At 45.7% G+C, this 21,090-nt stretch overlaps 1 protein-coding gene across 2 annotated transcripts in view; it reads right to left on the bottom strand.

The window, feature by feature from the left end:
* LPIN2 (lipin 2) overlaps positions 1-21,090 on the bottom strand; it is a 599,770-nt gene that overhangs the window by 332,264 nt on the left and 246,416 nt on the right. The gene's annotated exons all lie outside the window — the stretch shown is intronic.

Raw genomic sequence — 21,090 nt, 5'->3', positions numbered from 1 at the left:
CTGGCTATACCGTGTTTCGATATTGGGTTTCCTGTGTGAGGTTTTTGAAATGCAATAAACAGTTGTTTAGTTTTTCTGATGTTGTTAGTTCTGTCGATGTAGTACATTAGTGCTCTTTTGACGTCTAATGTATGTAGTGCCCTTTAAGCTATGGAATCTGGCTGTGGGAAGAACACTGGTAGCTCTACCGTTTGATTTAGGTGGAACGGTGAAATAACCTTTGGCAAAAATTTAGGATTGGTCCTTAGGACTACTTTATTTTTGTGTAGTTGGATAAAAGGTTCTTGTATTGTAAACGCCTGAATTTCACTTACTCTTCTTAGAGATGTGATGGCGAGGAGAAATGCAACTTTCCAGGTTAGGAATTGTATTTCGTAAGAATGCATAGGTTCAAAGGGTGGACCCATGAGTCTTGTTAAGACGATGTTGAGGTTCCATGAAGGAACAGGTGGTGTCCTTGGTGGTATAATTCTTTTGAGGCCTTCCATAAACGCTTTAATGACAGGTATCCTAAATAGTGAAGTTGAATGGGTAATCTGCAGGTATGCAGATATTGCTGCGAGGTGTATTTTAATGGAAGAGAAGGCCAGGTTCGATTTTTGTAAGTGTAGTAAGTAACCCACTACATCCTTTGGAGATGCGTGTAATGGTTGAATTTTATTATGATGGCAGTAGCAAACAAACCTTTTCCATTTGCTTGCATAGCAGTGTCTAGTGGATGGTCTTCTAGCTTGCTTTATGACTTCCATACATTCTTGTGTGAGGTTTAAGTGTCCGAATTCTAGGATTTCAGGAGCCAGATTGCTAGATTCAGCGATGCTGGGTTTGGATGCCTGATCTGTTGCTTGTGTTGTGTTAACAGATCTGGCCTGTTGGGCAACTTGACGTGGGGTACTACTGATAGGGCTAGCAGTGTTGTGTACCATAGTTGCTTTGCCCATGTTGGTGCTATCAGTATGAGTTTGAGTTTGTTTTGACTCAATTTGTTTACTAGATATGGAAGGAGAGGGAGAGGGGGAAAAGCGTACGCAAATATCCCTGACCAGTTCATCCATAGGGCATTGCCTTGAGACTGCCTGTGTGGGTATCTGGATGCGAAGTTTTGGCATTTTGCGTTCTCCTTTGTTGCAAATAAGTCTATTTGAGGTGTTCCCCAACGTTTGAAGTAAGTGTTTAGAATTTGGGGGGGAATTTCCCACTCGTGGACCTGTTGGTGATCTCGAGAGAGATTGTCTGCAAGTTGATTCTGGATCCCTGGAATAAACTGTGCTATTAGGCGAATGTGGTTGTGAATTGCCCATTGCCATATTTTTTGTGCCAGAAGGCACAGCTGTGTCGAGTGTGTCCCCCCCTGTTTGTTTAGATAATACATTGTTGTCATGTTGTCCGTTTTGACAAGAATGTATTTGTGAGTTATGATTGGTTGAAATGCTTTTAATGCTTGGAAAACTGCTAGTAGTTCGAGGTGATTTATATGCAGCTTTCTTTGATGTACGTCCCATTGTCCTTGTATGCTGTGTTGATTGAGGTGTGCTCCCCACCCTGTCATGGAAGCATCTGTTGTTATCACGTATTGTGGCACTGGGTCTTGGAAAGGCCGCCCTTTGTTTAAATTTATATTGTTCCACCATAGAAGCGAGAGGTATGTTAGGCGGTCTATCAACACCAGATCTAGAAGCTGACCCTGTGCTTGTGACCATTGTGATGCTAGGCACTGTTGTAAGGGCCGCATGTGCAACCTTGCGTTTGGGACAATGGCTATGCATGAGGACATCATGCCTAGGAGTTGTAATATCATCTTCGCCTGTATTCTTTGTGTTGGATACATGCGTTGTATAATCGTTTGGAAATTTTGAACCCTTTGTGGACTTGGAGTGGCTATTCCTCTTGTTGTGTCTATTGTCGCTCCTAGGTATTGTTGTACCTTGCACGACAGAATGTGTGATTTCGCATAGTTGATGGTGAAACCGAGTTTGTAGAGGGTTTGTATGACCTGATCTGTGTGGTGTGAGCACCTTGTCAGTGAGTCGGTCTTGATTAGCCAGTCGTCTAGATACGGGAATACGTGTATTTGCTGCCTTCTGATGTGTGCAGCCACTACTGCTAGGCATTTTGTGAAGACTCTTGGTGCAGTTGTTAAACCGAACGGCAATACTTTGAATTGGTAATGTATTCCTTTGAATACGAACCTTAGGTATTTTCTGTGCGACGGATGTATTGGTATGTGGAAATACGCGTCTTTGAGATCTAAGGTTGTCATGTAATCTTGCTGCTTTAGCAATGGTAACACTTCCTGTAGCGTGACCATGTGAAAGTGTTCTGATTTGATGAATGTATTTAGTGTTCTGAGGTCTAGGATTGGTCTCAGTGTTTTGTCCTTCTTTGGTATTAGAAAGTACAGTGAGTAAACCCCTGTATTTGTTTGTGTATCTGGTACCAGTTCTATTGCGTTCTTTTGCAGTAATGCCTGAACTTCTATTTCTAGGAGGTCCGAATGTTGTTTTGATATATTCTGTGTTTTTGGTGGTATGTTTGGAGGGATTTGTAGAAATTCTATGCAATAACCATGTTGGATAATTGCTAAGACCCAAGTGTCTGTTGTTATTTTCTCCCACGCTTGGTAATACCGACTTATTCTTCCCCCCACTGGTGTGGTGTGGAGGGGATGAGTGACGTGTGAGTCACTGTTTGGTTGTAGGTGTTTTGGGGCTTTGAAATTTTCCCCTGCTTCTAGGGAATTGTCCTCCTCTGTTCTGGCCCCGAAAGCCTCCCCTTTGGTACTGTCCCTGGTAGGTGGACGGTGTTGAATGTGAGGTACTGGCTTGTGTGGCTTGACCCCGAAACCCCCCTGTAAAGGTTGACTTGCGGAAGGTGTTGAAAGTGCCTCTGCTCTGCGGGGAGTAGAGCGCACCCATGGCTTTTGCAGTGTCAGTGTCCTTTTTTAGCTTCTCAATTGCCGTGTCCACTTCAGGTCCGAACAATTGTTGCTCATTGAATGGCATATTGAGCACCGCCTGCTGTATCTCTGGTTTAAAACCAGATGTTCGTAGCCACGCGTGCCTTCGTATGGTTACTGCCGTGTTAATTGTTCTTGCTGCTGTGTCCGCTGCGTCCATAGAGGAGCGTATCTGGTTATTGGAGATGTTTTGGCCCTCCTCAACCACTTGTTTCGCCCTCTTTTGCAGTTCTGTGGGTAGATGCTCAATGAGGTGTTGCATCTCGTCCCAGTGGGCTCTGTCATATCGCGCTAGGAGCGCTTGAGAGTTAGCGATGCGACACTGGTTTGCAACCTGTACTGCGACCCTTTTACCGGCTGCATCGAACTTGCGGCTCTCCTTATCTGGGGGTGGTGCATCGCCCGATGTGTGAGAGTTTGCTCTCTTGCGAGCTGCCCCTACCACAACCGAATCTGGTGGCAGTTGTGAGGTGATGAAAGCTGGGTCTGTGGGAGGTGCTTTATATTTCTTTTCCACCCTCGGTGTTATTGCCCTACTTTTGACAGGCTCTTTGAATATGTCCTTTGCGTGCCTTAGCATTCCTGGGAGCATAGGCAGGCTTTGGTAGGTGCTATGTGTGGAAGAGAGGGTGTTGAAGAGGAAGTCATCCTCGACAGGCTCCGAGTGTAGAGACACGTTGTGGAACTCTGCTGCTCTAGCCACCACTTGTGAATATGCTATGCTGTCTTCTGGTGGTGAGGGCTTTGTAGGATACGCCTCTGGACTGTTGTCCGACACTGGGGCGTCGTATAAGTCCCAAGCATCTTGGTCCTGGTCACCCTGGCTTAAGGTGGTGTGAGCCGGTGAATGTGACGGAGTCTGTGCCGGTGAAATGTGAGCTACAGGTGGAGGAGAGGGTGGCGGAGTTACCTTCTTCACCAGTTTTGTTTGTGGTGCTTGTTCTTGTTGGAATTCAAGTCTCCTCTTCCTCCTAATAGGGGGAAGGGTGCTTATTTTCCCTGTTCCACTCTGTATAAAAATCCGTTTTTGAGTGTGGTCCACCTCGGTGGATTGTAATTCCTCCTCGAATCTATGCTTTCGCATTTGAGAGGACAGAGATTGTTCCTCTGAATAGGAACCAGTAGTTGGCTCGGTTGCGGGTCGTTTTGGCACCGAAACTATGTCCACGCTCTTTTTCGGCTCCGAGGCGACTTTTCTCTTTTTTGGAGTCGAACCCTCTCGGCGTCGATCCTCCTCGGTGCCGCTGTCTCTGCGTCGAGCAGCTTCGGCTCCGCCATCTCGGCGTCGATCTTTGCCGGCAGCACTATCTCGGTCCTGAGATGGCTGGGTGCCTGTGTCTCGACCCGAGTTGGACGATCTCGGCACTATTTCGGCCTTCTTCGGTGCCGATGGTCGGTCACCGATTTTATGTGTTGAGCCATGGCCTGATGGCATAGGCGTCCCCTGGGCCTTGTCAGTTTTCTTATGTGCTATCTTCGACGTCTTACTCACTGTTTCATGGTCGTCGAATTCGTCCGAGTCCGATTCATGGATCGAGAAGGCTTCTACTTCTTCTTGTTCCTCGAATTCTCGGTGTCCTGTCGGCGTGGACGCCATTTGCAGTCTTCTGGCTCGGCGGTCACGGAGCGTTTTTCGGGACCGGAACGCACGACAGGCCTCACAAGTTTCTTCCCTGTGCTCGGGCGACAGGCACAGGTTACAGACCGAATGTTGGTCTGTATATGGGTATTTGTTGTGGCATTTAGGACAGAATCGGAACGGGGTCCGTTCCATCAGTGTCGATGTCACACGCGGTCGGGCCGACCAGGCCCCGACGGGGGATCGAAAACTACCCCGAAGGGCAACGTAGATGTTATCGTATTGATTCGATGTCGATGCTATCTAATCCGATCCCGAACGCAACAATACCGACGTAATTTTCCGATTTTAAGCTAACTTTCCGTTCCGAAACCCGGAGCGAAAGGAACACGTCGAACCCGATGGCGGAAAGAAAACAATCGAAGATGGAGTCGACGCCCATGCGCAATGGAGACAAAGAGGAGGAGTCCCTCGGTCCCGTGACTCGAAAGACTTCTTCGAAGAAAAACAACTTGTAACACTCCGACCCAACACCAGATGGCGGGCTATGCACAACATGTGTATCTACAGAGACAGATGCCATCGAACATAATTTTCTTCTCCAGTATTGGATCTTTCATAGATTCACATGCTTGAATCAGAATAACGAGCAGTCTTCCTAATTAGTGAAATTCATTGACTGCAATTTTGTCTGAATTTTATAAGTGATGCGAGTCACTTTAGTTCAGCTTTAAAATGCACGTAAAGATCTATATATCAAAACATACATACATACATATATATATATATATATATATATATATATATATATATCCATAAACGTCAGAATAGAAGAGCAATAAAAGCTATGTGGCCGAAATTCCTGACACAATTTGTTTTGTTATTATTATGAAGTGTACTACTAGTTAACGCAGTATAACAACATGAACAATCGGAAGCACAAAATTAGATTAAAAAACACACAGTAGCTAGTAATAAGACTAATAACCAATAACAAACATACCTCGAGTGTGGTGGTGGGATGTGCTCACCTTAACGAAATAGATGCCTCAGCACTGCCTGTCCCACTGCTGTATCGACGTTGTTAGTTTCCTCGAGACAGTAATGCCTCGTAAATGTGTGCTGGCTGGACCATGTTGCTGCTCTACAGATGCTATGTAGTGGTACACCTGCAAAGAGTGCAGCTGAAGTGGCTACCGATCTTGTAGAGTGGGCTCTCACCTTGGTGTGGAGCGGTTTTCCTGCTTTTGAATGGCAGAATTGAATTGCCAGGCCAATCCATCTTGCTATAGTCTGTTTGGGCACCGCATGTCCCTTTCTTGTGCCGCCAAATGCTACAAATAATTGATCAGATTGGCGGATGGCTTGAGTTTGCTGTAGATAAAACTTTAAACATCTTTTAATATCGAGAGAATGTAACGTCTTCTCTGCTATTGTTTGCGGATTTGGAAAGAAGGTTTTTAAGATGACTGGTTCATTCAAGTGAAACGTTGAAGGAACTTTCGGGATGAATTTAGGATTTGTTCGCAGGATGACACCTGAGTTAGTGAATTGGAGAAAAGGCTGTTTGATAGTGAAAGCCTGAATGTCGCTGACTCTTTTTGCTGAAGTAAGAGCTAACAGTAACGCTGTTTTCCATTAAATGAATTTTAAGTCAGCCTTGTGGATCGGCTCAAAAGGAGCTTTCATGAGCTGCATCAGGACAACATTTAGGGACCATAATGGTGGAGGCTTTCTAACTGGCGGGAAAGTCCGAAAAAGACCCTTCATGAATTGTTTGACAATTCTTGTTGAACACAATGAGATTCTGTCTGGAGATCTGCGGTATCTGGAGATTGCAGCCAGATGTACTCGAATGGAAGAATATGCAAGTCCTGATTGTGCCAAGAGCAGGAGATATGGAAGTATCTGTTCCGGAGTAGAGGACAAAGGATGTATATCCTCTGCTGCACACCATATACAAAAACGCTTCCACTTCAGCTTATAGGTTTTGTTAGTGGTGTCTGCTCTAGCTTTTGCCAAGATGTCTCTACACTCCTGGGAAATGTTGAGATTCAAGTATTCATTGTATTCAGGAGCCAAGCCGACAAATGAAGAGACAACGGATCCGGGTGTCTGACTTGTCCCTGGTGCATTGTTAAAAGAGTCGGACTCTGTCTGAGTCGTAGATGTGGTCGTTCGGAGAGCATGAGGAGCTCTGTATACCAGACTTGTCTGGGCCATATGGGAGCTATGAGGAGAAGGCGACACCCCTCCACCTTCAGTTTGTTGATGACTCTCGGAATGAGCGGGATCGGAGGAAAAGTGTAGGCATAAACTCCGGACCATCTCATCGAAAACGCATTCCCCATGAATCTTTTTGGGGAAGCCAACTTGCGTAGTACTGGCATTTCTTGTTCTCGAGAGTGGCAAATAGATCTAGGTTCGGTTTGCCCCATAACCGAAAAAGACTGTAGAGAGTTTTTTGGTCTAGTTCCCATTCGTGATAAGGAATCACTGTCCTGCTCAGGGTGTCTGCTAGAACATTGGTTTGTCCTGCCACATGCTCCGCTTTGAGTAAAATATTGTGCTTGATGGCCCATGTCCAAATTTGCTGTGCTAGCTGCGAGAGTTGTAGCTGCCTCCTTGCTTGTTTAGATAAAACATGCTGGTTGTGTTGTCTGTCCTGATTAAGACGCTTGAATTTTTTATTTTTGGCAAGAAAGCTTTTAGCGCTAAGTGTATCGCCTTGAGTTCTAGATAATTGATGTGGAGCTGAGTGTCTTTCACATTCCAGATTCCGCTGATTTGCAGGTCCTGGCAATGTGCCCCCCATCCTTCGAGAGAGGCATCCGTTGTTACTATGTAACTTGGTGTTTGAAGAAGAAACGAGAGTCCGTTTGACAAATTGTTCAGAGTCGACCACCACCTCATGGTGTTCTTCATTTGAGGCGTTATGCGAATCTTGTCTTCGAAGGAACCGTTGACCTGGGTCCATTGTACATCTAATTGCTCTTGCAGGGGTCGCATATGGAGCCTGCAATCTGGGACTAGCGGAATGCATGATGATATCATCCCGAGCAATGACTTGTAGATGCGGACTGAAACGAACTTTTTTCTGGAGAGGCTGTGTGCCAAGGAGGTTAATTTTTGTTTCCTCTCGTGAGATGGGTACGCTTTGCTGCGGAGTGTGTCTAGAATTGCTCCCAAGAAACTTAATACCTGTTTGGGGTAGAGCTGAGATTTCTGGTAGTTGATTACAAACCCCAGGCTGTGCAACAATTGAAGGCAATAGGAGATATGACTTGTCACTTGCACTTCTGAGGGTGCCTTTATAAGCCAGTCGTCCAGGTAAGGTTAAACCTGGATACCTGATTGACGGAGATGTACTGCTACCGGAGCCAACATTTTTGTGAAGATTCTGGGGGCTGATTTGAGACCGAATGGGAGAACCCGGAATTGGAGGTGCATACTTCCCACTCTGAACCTTAGGAATTTGCGATGGTAGCGATATATGGGGATATAAAAATAAGCATCCTGGAGGTCTAGGGATGCCATCTGATCCCCAGTATTTAAACAGACGCAGGACATCTTGCAGTGTTACCATCCTGAACGACTGTTTCTTTAGAAACTTGTTTAGTGCTCTCAAGTCCAGGATGGGACGGCAGTCTCCTGAGGGTTTCTTTACAAGGAAAAAACGGGAGTAGAATCCTGTGGTCTTTTGAGATAAAGGTACTGGTTCTACTGCTCCTTTTCTCAACATTACTCTTACTTCCCTGAGGAGTTGGTTCAATCTCGGAGGCGGTGGGCCCGATGGAGGAACAATTGGTGGTGTTTGTGTGAATTCCAGAGTATGACCTCTGGCCACTACATCGAGTACCCATCTGTCCGATGTTATAGTCTTCCACATGGGGAAATAGGAAGTGATGCGACCTCCGACCCTCAATGTTGGTTGGAGGGGAAGCGCTGAGATGATCGGCGGGTCATTGCTTTCTGCCTGTATCTCTTCCTCGGGCAGCACCTCTTCCTCTAGCCGGATGTTTGTAAGCCGCGGCCGGTGGTAATCTATAATGCTGCTGTTGCTGCTGGTACTGATGTCGTGATCCTGTGGAGGAAGACTGATATTGTGATCTGTATTGTTGGTATCCACCTCGAAAGGAGTAATTACCTCTACCCCTTGCTCCACGAAAGGGTTGTTTTTTATATTGCAGGGTACCAAGGGATTTTGCCGTATCGGTATCTGTCTTGATGGCCTGCAACATGTCGTCGACATGTTTACCAAAGAGACTCTCTCCATCGAAAGGCATGTCGAGAACACGACTCTGAACTTCTGGTCTGAATGAAGTAGCTTTAAGCCATCCTTGTCTGCGCAGGACTGCTGCGCCAGCTAATTGTCTAAAGCCAGTGAGAGAAATGTCTATTGCGCTGTCTATAATCTCAGCGGAGACCCTTTCTCCCTCTTGCAAGACCTTCTTTGCTTCCACCTTGACGTCTCCTGGCAATAAATCTAAAAAGGCAGACATGTCTGCCCACATCTGACGATCGTATCTTCCCAGAATGGCAAGGGAATCAGCCGCCTTAACTGTGACTGCAGCAACAGAGGAGAATTTTTTACTGATATTGTCCAATCTCCTTCCTTCCTTGTCTGGGGGAGACACAATAGGTGTGGAGGGGTTTTTGGAACGCCGCTGAGCCGCCTGTGATATAACAGAGTCAGGTTTCGGCTGTGAGACTAGACAGGCCGGAGAATCCTCTGGGGCCTTGTACTTCTTCTCTAGTCTTGGCATTTGAGAAGGCACTGTTGCCGGGTTTTTCATTGCCTTCAAACCCTCCTGCCATAAGAAATCTACAATGGGTATGGCTCTTACAGATCTCTTTGAAGGTTCTTTAAATTCGTATAAAAAACATTCGGTTTCATGAGAAACAATTGCTAGCCCAAAACGTTTCGCCGCCCTCTCTATTAAATTATGGAAACCTCCTATGTCCTCTGGAGGAGAATCTACTGGACCTGCTGGCGGTGGAGATGGTGTGGGGACGAGATAATCATCCCATTCACTAGCCGCTGAATCTCTTAACTCACCCTCTTCTCTTTCGTCGTCTGACGAGGGGCAAGCTTCTTGAGTTTGGCTAGTTATCGGTATACTAGCCTGCGGCGTTTCTGAAAAATTAGAGGTGTGAGTCTGACGAGGTGTCTGGTAGCTCTCCGGTCTAGGTGGCGTGGACTGAGTTGATGGTGGAAATCTTTTATAGTAGTCCTTCAACATGTACTGTAGATCTGCTACCAGTGTGCTAGGCATAGCGAGGGGCGATGGTTGTTCTGCCTGTGGATAAGATGTTGAGGCGTAACTAGGCTGGTAATGCTGATCCTCCTCTTCATCAAACTCTTGGCATTTGACATTGAGTTGGGACGGGCTACTAGCTGCCCCAAACATTCCATCGTTCTGAGAGTATGCATCATCGTCCTCAAAAAGATGTTGTGGTGGATATGGCAACACTTTACTTGGCGAGGTATGCATTGGCAGAATATCGGATGCCTTGTTACCCATATCAATAAGTGAAAGGGGTAAGAATCTGGTAGAGTCGTCCTGATGGTATGAGGAATGGTGTGGCGAAGTGTCCAAGTAGGTGGATGCCTTGTACACCGTTAGTTGTGTTGACGATATAATCGTCGACGGTTCCCTCGTCGACGGTTCCCTCGTCGACGGTTCTCTCATTGATGGCGTCTTTGCCAACGGGTCTTGTATCGACAAATCCTTCGTCGATGGCCCCTTCGTCGACGGGCCCTTTGTAGACGACGGTCGTTTCGCCGAAGTATCTTCTATTGGTGCCGTCGTCGGCAGTGCCTTTTTAAACCTCATTGAGAGGTGCTTCGTAGATGGGAGTGCCCTGGTAGATTGGTGAACGCAGGAGGCCTCCGCTGTCGACGATGTGGTTGCCGACGAAGCTTTCTTAAAAAAATTTGCCGTAATTATCGTCGACGATGATGATAACGGCGACGACGTCATAATCATTGGTGCGACCGGTGTTGTAAACGTCGACGATACTGTAGTCACTGTTGTCGTCGACGGTTGCTTTTTCACCGAAAAGAGTTGTTCTGGCTCTTTCTGTGGTGACAGAGACAGAGATGGCTTTTTTGAGGTGCTTTTTCAGTGCAAAGGCGTCGTAGGCTCTGAATGAACCTTTTTTGGCACATGTTTAAATGTATCTGAACGGGAAACATCCTTTTTCACTTCAGTAGAGACTTGCTTTGTCTTTTTGGGCACCTTCCTAGGTGGTTCATCAGACTCTACTTCTCTCACCTGTTCTTTTATGAGGGCGAGAAGTATGTGATGACGGTTCGCTGTCATCTGAGGAAGGATGTTCCATGGCTTTTTGTTTTTGCAGCCATAAGAGAAGTCTACCCTCACGGTCTTTAAGGGTTTTTTGACTAAAGGTGCGACAGATTTTGCAGTCTCTCACCTTGTGGTCTGGATGGAGGCAGTAGATACACTTCTTGTGAGGGTCATCAACATGCAGTCTCTTCTTCCCACAATTGTCACAGTCTCTGAACAGACCCTTCTTTGTCTTTTCAGACATAGTGAAGCTGTGGCTAGTTTCCTGAGAGAAAAAACAATCTTCAGTCAGAAATAAGGAAAAAAACTGAGCAGAGCTCAGGGAGACTCCCTTCACATGACGTGCGGTAGAAAATCTGAGGGAATTCAGCCTCTGTTGGGAGTGTTTGGGAGGGGCTGAATCCTGATTGGTTGATACTGAAGTTTGGGTCTTTTCACAAAACAAAGTGGATAGACTGTAAAATACCCTATGAGGTCTACTAGGGCCTACTGGTTTTACTTTTACTGATTTACTGCTATATATATATATATTTAAGTTTACCGTGAGGCTCCCACCTCGACGACGGGGATGATTCAAGCATGTGAATCTATGAAAGATCCAATACTGGAGAATAAACAAATCTTTTCCATTTGTTTGCGTAACAATGTCTTGTAGTAGGTTTTCTAGCTTGTTTAATGACCTCCATACATTCTTGTGTGAGGTTTAAATGTCCGAATTCTAAGACTTCGGGAGCCAGATTGCTATATTGAGCGATGCTGGATTCGGGTGTCTGATTTGTTGTTTGTGTTGAGTTAACAGATCTGATCTGTTTGGTAGTTTGATATGAGGTACTACTGATAGGTCTAGTAGTGTTGTGTACCACGGTTGGCGAGCCCAGGTTGGTGCTATTAGTATTAGTTTGAGTTTGTTTTGACTCAATTTGTTTACCAGATACGGAAGGAGTGGGAGAGGGGGAAAAGCGTAAGCAAATATCACTGACCAGCTCATTCATTACGCATTGCCCTTGGAGTGTGGGTGTGGATACCTGGACGCAAAGTTTTGGCATTTTGCGTTTTCTTTTGTTGCGAATAGGTCTATTTCTGGAATTTCCCAGCGTAGAAAGTAAGTTTTTAGTATCTGGGGATGAATTTCCCATTTGTGTGTTTGTTGGTGATCTTGACTGAGATTGTCGGCTAACTGGTTTTGAATCCCTGGGATATACTGTGCTACTAGGCGAATGTGATTGTGAATCGCCCAATGCCAAATTTTCTGTGCTAAGAGACACAGTTGTGATGAGTGTGTCCCTCCCTGTCTGTTTAGGTAATACATTGTCATGTTGTCTGTTTTGGCAAGAATGTGTTTGTGGGCTATTAACGGTTGAAATGCTTTCAATGCTAGAAACACTGCTAACAGATCTAGATGATTTATATGAAGTTGCCTTTGTTGAGCGTCCCATTGTCCCTGTATACTGTGCTGGTTGAGGTGTGCTCCCCACCCTATCATGGAAGCATCTGTTGTGATCACGTATTGAGGCACAGGGTCTTGGAATGGCCGCCCTTGGTTTAAATTTATAGGATTCCACCATCGAAGCGAAGAGTGTGTTTGGCGGTCTATTATCACTAGATCTTGAAGTTGACCCTGTGCTTGTGTCCATTGTGTTGCTAGGCACTGTTGTAAGGGCTGCATGTGTAGTCTTGCTTTTGGGACAATGGCTATGCATGAAGACATCATGCCTAGAAGTTTCATTACAAACCTCACTTGATAGTGTTGGTTTGGGTGCATGTTTAGTATTACATTTTGGAAGGATTGTACCCTTTGTGGACTTGGAGTGGCAATCCCTTTTTGTGTGTTGATTGTTGCTCCTAAGTATTTTTGTATTTGACACGGTTGTAGATGTGATTTTTGGTAGTTTATAGAGAACCCTAGTTTGTGAAGGGTTTCTATGACGTATCTTGTGTGTAGAAGACACTGTTGCTGAGTGCTGGTTTTTATTAACCAATCGTCTAAGTAAGGGAATACGTGCATGTGCTGTCTCCTGATATGAGCAGCTACTACTGCAAGTCATTTTGTGAATACTCTTGGTGCTGTTATCCTGAACGGTAACACTTTGAATTGGTAATGCACGCCTTGGATTACAAACCTCTAGTATTTCCTGTGGGAAAGATGTATGGGTATGTGGAAGTAAGCATCCTTGAGATCTAATGTTGACATGTAGTCCTGTTGTTTGAGCAAGGGAATCACGTCTTGAAGTGTCACCATGTGAAAATGATCTGATTTGATGTAAAGATTTAGTGTTCTGAGGTCTAATATGGGTCTCAGTGTTTTGTCCTGTTTTTTCTTTAGCCACCTTTGCTTTTGGCTGCATTTCCACCTCATGGAATGCGAGCTTCAGCTTCATCTTAATTGGAGGAAGAGTTCTGATTTTCCCAGTGTCTTTTTGTATATGGAGCCTCCTCTGGGTGTGGTCTGGCTCTCCCATGCCCAGTTCTTGTTCAAAACTGTGGCCTTGTAGTTGTGAGGAAAGGCCCTGTTTGTCTGTATAGGAGCTGTGTTTTGGCTCCGAGGTTGCTTGTTTCGGCACCAAAACCTTTTCGGCAGTCTTTTTCGGCTCCGAAGAAACCTTTTTGCTTTTCGGGGTGCCGTTCTCTCAGTGGCGAGTCTGGTCGGAGCCGGTATCTCGACAGGAGTCGGATGTCTTCGGCTGCTGGGAGGCCTTTTTCGGTGCCAATGTTTGGTCACCTTGATTTCGGGTAAAGCCATGGCCTGTTGGCGGTGGCGTCCCCTGGGCCTTCATGATTCTCGACATCGTAAGATACTTACTACATTTGCAAAAGTCAAAGCTAGCTTTTTCTTCCATTAAGATACATCTTACTGCAATTTCAGCTTACCTGCAAATTACGCACTCAACTTCACTATTTAGGATACCAGTCATAAAAGCGTTTATGGAAGGCCTAAAGAGAATTATACCACCAAGAACACCACCAGTTCCTTCATGGAACCTCACCATTGTCTTAACACGACTCATGGGTCCACCTTTTGAGCCCATGCACTCTTGTGAAATGCAATACTTAACATGGAAAGTTGCATTTTTAATTGCCATCACATCTCTAAGAAGAGTAAGTGAGATTCAAGCATTTACCATACAAGAACCATTTATTCAAATACACAAGCATAAAGTAGTTCTACGGACAAATCCAAAATTTTTACCAAAAGTCATATCACCGTTCCACTTGAATCAAACAGTAGAATTACCAAAAAGAGCGTTAATGTACTACATTGACAGAACAAAACAAATTTGGAAAACAAAACAATTATTTGTTGCTTTCCAAAAACATCATGCAGGAAATCCAATTTCCAAACAAGGCATTGCTAGATGGATAGTTAAATGCATTCAAACTTGCTATCTCAAAGCAAAAAAAGAACTGCCTATTACACCAAAGGCACACTCGACTAGAAAGAAAGGTGCTACCATGGCCTTTCTAGGAAATATTCCAATGACTGAAATATGTAAGGCAGACACATGGTCTACGCCTCATACGTTTACCAAACACTACTGCGTGGATTTGTTAACAGCACAACATGCCACAGTAGGCCAAGCAGTGTTACGAACTTTGTTTCAAACAACTTCAACTCCTACAGGGTGAACCACCGCTTTTGGGGAGATAACTGCTTACTAGTCTATGCAAAGCAGGTGTATCTGCAGCTACACATGCCATCGAACGGAAAATGTCACTTACCCAGTGTACATCTGTTCGTGGCATGAGTCGCTGCAGATTCACATGCGCCCACCCGCCTGTCCGGGAGCCTGTAGCCGTTTCGAAGTTGATCTTGAACATTTGCAAATTTGTAAATATAACACTTTAAACTACATTATGTAAATACATATTCACTCCATTGCATGGGCACTATTACTATAATACACAACTCCTACCTCACCCTCTGCGGGGAAAACAATCTAAGATGGAGTCGACGCCCATGCGCAATGGAGCCGAAAGGGGAGGAGTCGCTCGATCTCGTGACTCGAAAAGACTTCTTCGAAGAAAAACAATTTGTAACACTCCGAGCCCAACACTAGACGGCGGGATGTGCAAAGCATGTGTATCTGCAGCTAAACATGCCATCGAACATATATATATATATATGGAAAATGTTACTTACCCACATATCGATTCCGACATCTAGTGTTGGGCTCGGAGTGTTACAAGTTGTTTTTCTTCAAAGAAGCCTTTTCGGAGTCACAGGATCGAGTGACGACTCCTCTCAGTTCCATTGCGCATGGGCATCGATTCCATTGTTAGATTGTTTTCTTTCTGCCGTCGGGTTCGGATGTGTTTCCTCTCTCTCCGAGATTTCGATTCGGAAAACATTAGAAAACCTTCCCTTTCATCGGTATTGTCTCGCTCGCTTTCTCCATCTAGCATCGAACCAGTAGTACCATCGGAAAATCACTTTGTTCACCCTTCGCGGCACGAGCACCAAACCCTGGCCTATTCGGGCCAACCACGTGGAGAGCCTGATGGGTCAGACTCCATTCCGATTCTGCCGTCGGTGCAACGCTAAGTACCCATACACAGACCAGCATTTGGTTTGCAACCTGTGCCTTTCTCCAGACCATCAGGAGGAAAATTGTGAGGCCTGTCGATCGTTCCGATCAAAAAAAGACTCAGAGATCGAAGAGCAAGAAGGTTGGAAATGGCGTCGAAGAGCAGTGAACATCTCAATGTCACCGAAGAAGAGCAGGCACAAACAGTCTCTATCCGAGACACGGACTCCGAGCAGGAATCCGAAGACGACAGACCCATCACAGCTGGCCAGCATGTGAGTACATCTGCCCCTGCACCCCCACAAAAGAAACATCTTAACGCCTTGGGTACACCACTGCTGGAAGTCCATGGCTTGGACAGAAAAAAGACTGTCGGCGACAGACCTCCGGGTTCGGCACTGAAAAAGGCCAATGGGCACAAGAGCTTCTTTAAACAAAAATACCAAACGCAAGGATGGCCAACGTCCCTTGCTGGCCACCCTCTCTGAATGCATAGTCCTTTCTGCAAAGGTTCGCATATTGCAACCTGCCTAATTTATAGTAATTAGGCAGGTTGTTTTGAAACCCCCTGGAAACGCACAATTTGTGGTACAACCTATTAGTATATAGGTCACATCGCAAAATTCATACCTATTAGCAAACTACTTAGTTTTTACTGAACATCCTGGTTTGCAAATGAGTCTTTCTACATAATGGCAATTATCATTGTAAAAATCTGAAAAACAACAAGATATTTGCAGAAAGAGCAGGAATGTCCTTAGTGAACAAAATACACACAGCCACTTGACATACCTATAGTTAGGAGGACCATCTAGTGACCGTTATGAAGCGTGCATTTACTATTCTAACTCCATATGCACTTTGATAGTAGGGAAGGTCAAAAGGAGGACTGAGGCAAATCGCAAAAATCTCTCTCTCTCTCGCTTTCTTTCTCTCTCTCTTTTTTTTTTTCAATGCCAGGGAATTTCGTTTAGCTATGACTGGCTCTTATCCTGCTTTGTGTCTGTATTTTGCAGGAGCCATGGAGACACTGCATGTGGGGCAAATTCAATAAAACATCATGGCTTAAACTAAAGTAGCTTAAAGTGCACTCTGGCTTCTAGCTGAAGCCAATGGAGTTCACTCAGAATGGGATTAATCTGGAGAAGGTGACAGCCGTAATTTTGATGCATGCTTATAAAGTCAGAATATGCTATTAAGATTATAGCTCAGTTTCTTGCACTAGGTGAGCCTGGTAAGGGGATATTTCAAAATCTAGGGACAACTTCTCTAAATTCAGGTTTACAGAGATGTTTTAATGAACAAGTTCTTTATCTTTGGGAATGCCTTATATGGTAGAGACTATCTAGACGCAGATTCCTTAACCCTTAAAATATTCTCAGGTGTCAGACTGGATTAAAATATTTTTGAGTAGTACCCATGAGCTCCACTAGGTGTCAAAGTTCAGCTCGGAGTCAGCCATGCTGGGAAGGACATGCACGGTGCCTATATATTTGTCACCCTAGCGAGCTGACATCCGTTTCTTTTCACAACTTTCCATGCAAGCAGCCTGGAGCCACGAGGAACACTGACAAAGTGGTGCACATTTCTAAGGACCATAGAAGGGTGCCCCGCACACTGATCAGCTTGCAGAGCGGGGAAAATGGGAGGGTCAGTAAGGAATCTGCAGGTAGATGGAGCCTCTACCAGATAACATATTACTGAAGATAAGTAACTTGTTTATCTGATAGAAACTTCTAGAAGAAGATTACTCACCTGTGAATAGAAACCTAAGCAATGCCTCCCAGGAGGTGGGTCTGCGAAACAAATTTAGACCACAAGGTCCTGTGGGACTGAACAAATAATGTTTTCATCACAATGAAACTGACTGTCCAGGCAGTAGTGTTTAGTAAATGTGTGCAGAGATGCCCAAGTAGCTGCCTGATAGATGTCCAAGACAGGGACTGCACAAGCTAATGCAATGAACATGCAAGTCCTCATGGGGTTGCTTTTTGACCGATGTGTAGCAGATCTTTATGCAGAGCACTATAGATTGTGAGATGGTTGTTTCTTCATTGCCTTACACTTTTTAGCTCCACCATACCCCATGAAGAGTTGATCGTCCACCTGTAACTCCGTGGTATGATCAAGGTAGAACAAAAATGCTCATTTTGGTCCAGGCGGTGCAGTCCCTCCACCTCTTTAGAAGGGTGAGGCAGAGCAAAAAAAGGTAGGCAAGGTGACATTTTAACCTACATGAAAAGGTGTCACTATCTTCCAAAGGGAGGAGGCACGTGTTCAAAGAACCAGCTTATCTGGGCAATAGGTGGTATAAGGATGGTGCACACATAGTGCCTGCAGTTCACTGACCCTCATGGCCAGTGTTATGGATACTAAGATAGTTGCCCTGATGGTTAGCAACCGGAGTGGTCAGTTGTGTAGCACCTAACAAAGGCACGCACATCAGAACCAGGTTTAAGTCCTCCTGGGGCATGATCAATGGCCTGGAATGAAACGTATGTTGGAGACCTTTGAGAAACCTAGTCACAAGAGGTGACCTGAACAAAGATGGTTGGTCCGGCAACTGTAAAAATGGATGATAAATAGCCCTTAACAGTGCCTAGAGCAGAGCCCTGCTGGGCCAAAGATAGAACAAATAGTAAAACTTGAGAGAGGAATGCAGAGAGGGTCGATTTTCCCAGATGCACACTATGAAACAAATCTGTCCCAGAGGCAGGTGTATACTGTCTTTGTGGAGGGATGCTTGGCTGCCAGGATAACAACTCAGACTTTGGGAGGAAGGTCGAAAGCTTTCAACTGTTGCCTCTCAATCTCCACGCATGAAGGTAGAGGGTGCGCAAGGTTGGTGCAGGACCCTCTCCTGTTTCTGTGACAGAAGATCACAGAAGATCCACCTCACAGGAGGACCGATGCTCATGCTCAATAGCTCAGGGTACCAGGCTCTCTGTGCTCAATCCAGAGGCACAAGAATACTTGAGCCAGGTTGTTCATCTTCTTGAGAACTTTGGGCAGGAGTGGTATCAGCAGCAAGGGGTACAGAGGCCAGAACTCCACTCAATACCAAAAGCATCTCGAAGTGAGAGCTGCCTTGGAACCTCCAGTGCACGAAGGTACCAACACTGCGTGTTGTCAGTGGTCTGGAACAATCTAACCAAGATTGTCCACACTCTTGAAAGAAACCTTGCATCACCTGGATGGAGATGCCATTCGTAATCCGCTAGGCATCGATGGCTGAGTTTGAACAGCCCTGACGTTCCAGTCCTAGACAGAGATGCAGGGCCTCCTAACAATGGATTCACAAACCCAACCCGCCCCTGTTTATTGCAGGACCACATGGGGGATGTGTTGCCTGTGAACAACTGCACTAGCCTGTCCCTGATACAGAAAGAAAGACCTTTAATGCCAAACAGATTTAACACAATTAAACCAAATCTTTGGCAGAGAATGGACTACCTGAGGCGGATTTGTGACGCAGGAGGTTTGGTCACAACCGCTTAGACTGGAACTTTTTAAGACGTCACAAGGAATCCCAGAAGGAAAAAACATGTTGTACATTGGATATTTTAATTGTGTGCATGTATGTCTATGTTATGTATTTGTATGTATAATATTATATGTTGTTGGTGGGGTGAAGCAGTGAAAAACGTTTTTGGCATTGTTCTAGAAACGTAATCAATTGAAGTAATAAATACAATTCCAGTGACAATTAAGCATGTCACTGGACATTCAAAAATAATGTAATTTATCCTCTTCTTTCATTGTTTCGTTGTTTAAGAATAGCCCAGGATCCGGGAGTTATATGGGCACAACCTTACATATTATCTGTATTATTTAATGCCAAACAAATCACCTGAAGCTCCATAGGTTAGCCCGGTCTCCCCCAGAGACCAGAGCCCTCTGATCTCCATCTATCCCAGATGTCCAGCCCAGCCCAGTAGTGAAGCATCTGTCTCTAAAGTCAACTGTGGCTGGGGAAGGGAGAAGGGTCTGCTGCTGGCTTAATCATTGTTTTTCAGGCACCAATGCAAGTCTTGTGCAGTACTCTATGAGATCTGGACCATTTGGGAGAGATTTCCCTGATGTTGTGTCCACCACTACAGAGTCCAAATATGCCAACGGGTATGTGTAACCAGAAAGGTGCTGCAGGCCATTAGGCGCAGCAGCCTCAGTCAGTCCCACCAAAATCCAGGAGAGAGTATGAAGCATTTATATAATACCATGAATATCCTTGAAACTGCATGGTGCCCAGAATGGCCCCAATGAAAGGAAGCATCTGAGAGGGAGTCAGGTGAGACTTCAGAACATTTATAGTGAACCCCAGTGAATGTACGAGGTCTGCCGTAGTTTGGAGGTTGGAGATGACTGCCTGGGGCAAGCCTGCCTTCAACAGCAAATTGTCAAGGTAGGGAGAAACTGGAACCCCTGACCGCAATAGATATGATGAAAACACTGCCTTCACTTTCGTGAACACCTGTGGGGCGCTAGTGAAGCCGAAAGAGAGCATGACAAACTAGAAGTGCTCTTGGCCCACTCTGAACCGAAGGCAGCACCTGGGGATGTGGAAGTACAATTCCAGCAAGTCCAGCAATTACCATCCGATCTACATGGTCCAGGGCAGACTGGACTTGAGCTAATGTGAGCGTACTCAACTTCTCCTTTTTCAGGAATAAGTTGAGAAGGTGCAGGTCTAGGATAGGAAGAAGTCCCTATTTGACACCAGAAAGCAGTGGGAATAGCAACCATGATCTACTTCTGATGCCGGCACCCTCTTGATGGCTCCCTTTCCCAAGAGAGCCAACACTATCTGATGGAATAAGGAGAAATGGTCCTCCATCAGCCAGACGTAAGTTGGTGGCATAAAAGGAGGGTGTCCAGAAAGGGGGCGAAGTAGCCCCCTTTGGCCCATCTTCAAAACCCACGCGTCAGATGTTATCAACTGCCAGTAGTGAGGGTGATGGCGTACTCTGCCTCCAATGGACGCCCATGTTGATATAAGGACACATTAAAGGGGTTTGGAGGCTGCAGTTGCTGGGAAAAGGAGAATTAAAATCCAGCTGTGTAGATTATCTACCCGGTGGAGTGGTAGGGAGCACACCATGGTTTACTTTGGAAGTGGAAGCTTCAACCACCAATCTCTCCGGAGTGGGGTGCTTGGTGAGGAAACTGGGGACCCCCAGGAGCGGGACAATGGCAGCAGGCAGTTGTCCTGTGCACAGGAGCCACTGAGCAGGGCTTGGACCTGGCTCCAAGGAGAACATCAGTAAGGGCTTCATTAAATGGGAGCAAGGATTCGGAGAGGGGAACTCCTGGATGAAGCACCTCTGTCAAGACGCTGCAACTCATGGTCCAAGACTTCAGCCGCCCTTCGCACCACCATTGCAAATGAGGCACCCTCCTCCAGTTCCACGGTAGTGGGAGAGACCAAGCTAGTGTCTGGAGAGGTGCCTAAGGCACTGGCATTTGCCAGCTCCTCATACCAGTTGCCCTCTGTGTCAACCAGGGGATGCTGTGATCCATAAGAGTCATCAGACCCCCTCCCATATGTCTCCCTTTCCAGGCCTGTCAAATGAAGGCACTGGCTTCTTCTGAGAAGGCATGGTCCCAGTCGGTGTTATACGACACTCACCTGGCTCTGGGTCAGAGCAGGATTGATGAAGAGGATCCCACCGTCGTGGGGCAGCACCAGAAGCATCAGTTTTGGAGCAGGCGCTAAGGAAAGTT

This window comes from Pleurodeles waltl, chromosome 2_2 (assembly GCF_031143425.1).
Source record: "Pleurodeles waltl isolate 20211129_DDA chromosome 2_2, aPleWal1.hap1.20221129, whole genome shotgun sequence".
NCBI classification, from domain to species: domain Eukaryota; kingdom Metazoa; phylum Chordata; class Amphibia; order Caudata; family Salamandridae; genus Pleurodeles; species Pleurodeles waltl.
Note: the sequence above shows the minus strand (reverse complement) of the source record. Positions and strands in the feature narration are given on the sequence as shown.